Source organism: Podarcis pityusensis (genome assembly GCF_964106645.2).
Source record: "Podarcis pityusensis genome assembly, chromosome: 2".
NCBI lineage: Eukaryota > Metazoa > Chordata > Lepidosauria > Squamata > Lacertidae > Podarcis > Podarcis pityusensis.
Genome location: NC_138029.1, coordinates 123,732,616 through 123,739,168, shown reverse-complemented (window position 1 = coordinate 123,739,168; position 6,553 = coordinate 123,732,616).

The window sequence follows — 6,553 nt, the reverse complement described above, 5'->3', positions numbered from 1 at the left end:
ATGAACTGCTATTTTAAATATTTTCTCTTCCCATTACTAATGTCCCAAAGGCTATAGGTCATGGCCAATGAAGATGAGGTTATGGTGACCATGGAATGCCCACAGGTTCTATTGATTTAATATTTTGTAGGTATCAAATATGCAAAAAAACTGTGTGGTATGTTGCAGATCTCTCGCTTGCCTAAGCAGACATTCATAGTTGGCCTCTGATAAAGAAGTAAAATGTGAACGTAGAAACTATTTCACAAAATGCAATTCTTTCCAGAAATCAGGGCATGATGAGGATTGGTGTAAAGAGGGGTGGCCAACTCCCAGGAGACTGCAATCCAGTTACAGAATTAAAAACTGGCAGTGATCTACCCCCGTTTTTGGGGGGTTCAGGTCAAAGTTGTTGACCTTTTTTAGGGAGGAGGAAAGCCCTGTTTTTAAGGGTTTTGGGGGAGAAAGAGGAACAGCCCCTCACAAACAAATCACTGGCACTCCATCTTCTGTTCTGCATATCCATGGAGGGCGGGACAAGGGGGCAGATGGATTTGATTTTAGTGACACTAAGGAAAGGGACCCAGCGATCAAACGCAATCTACCAAAACCTCCCGGGGATCTACCAGTAGATCGCTATCGACCTGTTGGACATCCCTGGTGTTAAGGAAAAGAGTGTACTGTGTGCTACATGGCCGCTATTGGAAAACCAATGGTTTCTGTAAGATACATGTTTTATGACTTTGCATGTCAACAGTTGTGGCGTTCATACGGAGCCCCTGGCCATCTCACGGACCATTGACCCGTACACCACTAATCTGCTGCCACCAACAAGGTGCTCTCCGGTAAATCACTTAGTCACAGTTAGGTTCTTAAGTTAACAAAGAAGAAGCGAAGAAGAAGAGTTTGGATTTGATATCCCGCTTTATCACTACCCTAAGGAGTCTCAAAGCGGCTAACATTCTCCTTTCCCTTGTGTAGTTTATTGCAAACACAAATTTTGGGCCATTATAAAGAGATTTAGTGGTTCTTAGTTGATCGGTGATGTGGTAGTCTTATATTGTATTATTTATGCAAATTGATTTTCTCTGGAGTTAAAGATCTGACTGGGACAAAGCTTGTTATGCTGAGCTCGTATTTTGCACAATTTGTATACGGTGTTTGTTTGATAATGTGTGGTTTGCTATGCCTAATAAAGGATTGACTTTTTAAAGCAAACACAAATAAACTTTAACTGCATTCAAAACGTTGTTACCCTTTATATTCTTAGTCTTATTTTATCCTGTCTCTAACTCTTCTACCTCCCCTCACAAAAGAACCAACTGCACTAACTGTCTTTCTGTTTCTAACTGTCTGCCAACTGCTTTCCCAACTGCCTTTCCCAACCAACCAACTAACTCAACCTGGGGCTAAGCCCTTTTATAACCAGGTAGGCGCCGCCTCTGGCTTTTCTGTTGGTCTACCTATTAACCCTTTCTCTCCCCCTGTACAAACATTTCCAAAAGAACGGGCAAACGCTACAACAGTCAGTTGGCATTTAGATACCAAGTCATTGTTTTGGGGAAGCGTTTGCTGAGGCCCCCCAAAAAAAATTCAAGGAGGGGACCAGAACACCCTCAAAATCCACAGCGGATGTGTGCACATGCCATGAGACATGCTCACCTTAACTGAGCAGCCCATGTGGCATTCGGGTGACACGTCAGCAGGTTGGACGACATGTGCTCACAGCGAGACCAGATTGTGCAATGTAAGCTTGATCCTTGTGTATGTTGTGCGGCGACACCCCCGCTTAATTGTGGCGGCAAGGTGGCGCTCTTGAGACTGAGGGAGGCAGGCAGGTGGGAAGCCAGACGGGCGGCTGGGTGGGTGATGGGGAGAAAATATTGAGGGGACTGACCCCCCAGAAGAAACTTATTAGGGGCAAGGGACCATGGCCCCCCTACAGTTGGCACCTATGCTAAGTTCATCTGCTCTGCCTATATGGTCAAAGGCAGAGAGCAGGAGGCAAGGGTGGTCTTTGGCTCAGTCAGGTGTGGGAACAGAATACTCAACAATGGTGATGATGATAATAAATTTTATTTATTTATACCCCGCCCTCCCCGGCCAGAGCCGGGCTCAGGGCAGCTAACACCGGTAAAATTACAACAAAAACATAATGGGGGGGGGACAATTTAAAATACAGGTTAAAATCCAATTTAAAATGCAGCCTCGTTTTAAAAGTAGCCCATAGAGCAAGACCATAAAGGGGGGGGGAGGGCATAAGGGTCAGACTGAGTCCAAACCGAAGGCCAGGCAGAACAGCTCTGTCTCACAGGCCTTGCGGAAAGATGTCAAGTCCCGCAGGGCCCCAGTCTCTTGTGACAGAGTGTCCCACCAAGTCGGGGCCAGTACTGAAAAGGCCCTGGCCCTAGTTGAGACCAATCTAACCACCTTGCGACTTGGGACCTCCAAAATGTTGTCATTTGTGGACCTTAAGGTCCTCCGTGGGGCATACCAGGAGAGGCGGTCCCGTAGGTACGAGGGTCCTAGGTCAAAACCAGCACCTTAAACCTTAAGCTGCTGCTAGATCCAGCAGGCTCTTCTTGTGTTCTTACATCAGCCCGTATTCCCATCCCCATCAAATAACATACAAGATGGGTGACACCTGGCTTGAGAGCAGTACATGTGAAAAGGATCTAGGAGTCTTGGTTGACCACAAACTTGACATGAGCCAACAGTGTGATGCGGCAGCTAAAAAAGCCAATGCAATTCTGGGCTGCATCAATAGGAGTATAGCATCTAGATCAAGGGAAGTAATAGTGCCACTGTATTCTGCTCTGGTCAGACCTCACCTGGAGTACTGTGTCCAGTTCTGGGCACCACAGTTCAAGAAGGACACTGACAAACTGGAACGTGTCCAGAGGAGGGCAACCAAAATGGTCAAAGGCCTGGAAACGATGCCTTATGAGGAACGGCTAAGGGAGCTGGGCATGTTTAGCCTGGAGAAGAGGAGGTTAAGGGGTAATATGATAGCCATGTTCAAATATATAAAAGGATGTCATATAGAGGAGGGAGAAAGGTTGTTTTCTGCTGCTCCAGAGAAGCGGACACGGAGCAATGGATCCAAACTACAAGAAAGAAGATTCCACCTAAACATTAGGAAGAACTTCCTGACAGTAAGAGCTGTTTGACAGTGGAATTTGCTGCCAAGGAGTGTGGTGGAGTCTCCTTCTTTGGAGGTCTTTAAGCAGAGGCTTGACAACCATATGTCAGGAGTGCTCTGATGGTGTTTCCTGCTTGGCAGGGGGTTGGACTCGATGGCCCTTGTGGTCTCTTCCAACTCTATGATTCTATGATTCTATGAACATCTCACATCTCAGGTTACAGACGAAGCCGTCTCACCTCTGCAGCTACCCTATATTGCGATCTCAGCTGCAGATCTTGAGCCACCACTGCTTTCCTGAGGAGACGGATATTGTTCTTGGTGACTCAGTTTCGCATTTTAATGATGCTCAGCAGTAAATCAGCCCTGTTGTGTGATAGGTCACATATACACCCTGAATGAATAGATTGATCCTGGCATATCATACAATGAAGCTTTCTAATGTTTAATTTTTTATCAGGTTTTTGAATACAGCCGTACCTTGGATCTCAAACGCCTTGGCTCCCAAACAAACCGGCTCCCGAATGAGCGAAACCCGGAAGTGAGTGTTCCGGTTTTCGAACAATTTTCAGAAGCCGAACGTCCTGTGGGGAGGCGGATGCAGTGTGGGGACACACCCCCACCTCAGCATAACACACGCCACAGCATGTCTAACTGCCATGCTCACTCTCTGACCTTTGCTTCCCTCGCAGGAAGCTTTGCTTAAGTTCCACTTGGCTGGAGCATTACGAATGAAGCAGACTTTCGAGTATCAGGGGAACATTTGGGGGGAAACACCTGTCTGGCACGGGAATCGCTAACGCTAGAAATGTGCCTTGCTGGAAATACGTTAAGTTCAGGATGGTTTCGCTACTGTTTCCAATTGTTGACTTCTGCTAATAAAAGGAGCCACAGCAGAGCTAGCCGGCAGCTTGCTTGGAGCTTGCTAGCTTGCTTGATCCTGCACAACTCACATGCATCCAACTCCTGTGTCGTCCTCCATTATTTCTACAACATCCGATGGGGCTTCCGCAGCTTCTGGTTGGCTGTAGGAGTTTCCTGCAGCCAATCAGAAGCCGCGCTTTGGTTTATGAATGTTTTGGAAGTTGAACGGAATTCCGGAACGGATTCCGTTTGACTTCCAAGGTACGACTGTATTCTGGAAGCCGCCCAGAGTGGCTGGGGCAACCCAGTCAGATGGGTAGGGTACAAATAATAAAATCACCACCACAACCACCATTATTTTATGGTGGTTCTCCACTAAAGGTCAGACCAATCTCACCTTTCCCCTCCCTGACCCTTCTCAGAATCTTTGTTTCCACCAACATGTTTTCCTCCAACTTTGCAGCTGCTCCTAGAGCCACACAGAGAATCCGTGAAAGTACAGAGCTGTTAATTATAATTAAAGGTAAATAAATCACAGTTGTTTGTTACTCTTCTTCTGGTCAAAACTTCACTTGGAGACAAATAACAGTAATATCAAAAATGAGGCAGCGTGACGCAACTCCATTTCACATGCCTGAAATGCCAACTGCACATTGAGACCTTTGGATGTGATTTGGGGCAGGCAGGGACTCTGCCAGTGGGAAGGTTTCATTCCATTCCTTTCTTGTAATGTCACTGGGACATGGATAATAATTCATAGAAATAATGATGGAAGATGGATGATTTTAGAAGATTTCTTGGTTAAAGGTCCAGCCTGCCCCTCTGGGGGGCAGGATTCCTACCCCCCAAGCAGTTCCACAACTGAACCCACCCAGTAAGTCCAGGAGGCTGCAGAGGTGATGCATCCCATGCTAGTTATCAAAATTGTAGTGATTTATTTTCCATCACCTTGCCAATGCTCAAGGGCATTCCCAAAGATCACAATTTAGAGCAATAACAGAAACATCAGAATTGACAGCAAGGAGGTGAAACTTCTTGCAGCAACAACCCTGCGGCATAAATACCTCTTGCACCACCGAGAGCCTTGGGTGACAATTAGAAAGGGGTGGGGTGCAGGGGGCTGAGTCAGGTTGAGACATCCTATGTGGCGCTGTAGCCATGACTAGATTCCCTCTGTGATTCATTGCAGTCTCAGCCTTGCCTGAGGGTCTTGGCTGCTTTTCATGAGCATGGAGAGCAGCCCCAGAGGTGGCAGCTGTGGCAGGTATATCCAGATTGTGCTGATGGTGATACTCTTTTCCCGGACAACCTGTGAGATGCCGGTGGCAAAATGCCCCTTGAATTTCATAAACAACCAGACAGACCCCTTGAATTATTACAGAGCAGCAGACTACATCATTAGTGGGGTTGTATCTGCCACCAATGTCATTCTACTCCCGATCAAGTTTTCCAAGACTCCCTCTACGAGATATTACCCGTAAGTAATTAAGGGGCGTAAGTAATTGCAGGGACGCGGGTGGTGCTGTGGTCTAAACCACTGAACCTCTTAGGCTTGCTGATCAGAAGGTCTGCAGTTCGAATCCCTGTGATGGGGTGAGCTCCCGTTGCTCGGTCCCAGCTCCTGCCAACCTAGCAGTTCGAAAGCACGTCAAAGTGCAAGTAGATATATAGGTACCGCTCTGGCGGGAAGGTAAACGGCGTTTCCATGCGCTGCTCTGGCTCGCCAGAAGCGGCTTAGTCATGCTGGCCACATGACCCAGAAGCTGTCTGAGGACAAACGCCGGCTCCCTCGGCCTATAGAGCGAGATGAGCGTGCAAGCCCAGAGTCATCCGCGACTGGACCTAACGGTCAGGGGTCCCTTTACCTTTAATTACGAGGCAGTGGTGGATTTGTTGCAATTCCTGCTGATTCTGATTTCATATGTTCCAATTGTGCCCCAATCTCTCTCTTTTTCTAGTCCTAAAACTGAACAATATCCCCTCTTTTGGCAGAAAGTTGTTTATTATTATTATTATTATTATTATTATTATTAGGATTTATATACCACCCTACGCCTGCAGGTCTCAGGGCGGTTCACAGGTTAAAATCAGAATATACTAAAACCACAAAATACCTAAATTAAAATATCATCATCATCATCATTACTTTTACTTAAATTTGTATGCCCAGCCTTCACCTGAAGATTTCAGGATGGTTCACAGCTTTAAAAAACACAAAGCAAAAATTTAAAAATGTAAAAATTGTAAGCAAGGGGTTGGACTATATCATTTCCCAGAATGCCTTTATTACCTCACAAGACCCCCACATATGATAAAAGGTGCCTTCTTTTTCTTTACATTTCCAACAGATATTTGTACCTGTCTTACACAATTTTCCTAACCTACTGGGAGTCAAATATCATCTGTACATCATTTTCATATGGTTTTCTTTCAGTGTACAACATGCTGAGAATTTCAAATCAGTTTTCCATAACCTTTCCCAATCCGAAAGTTGGATATTGTGTCCCAAATCCCTTACTCAGTGTACCATTACAGATTTAACTTGTTCATCCTTTGTATGCCATTCCA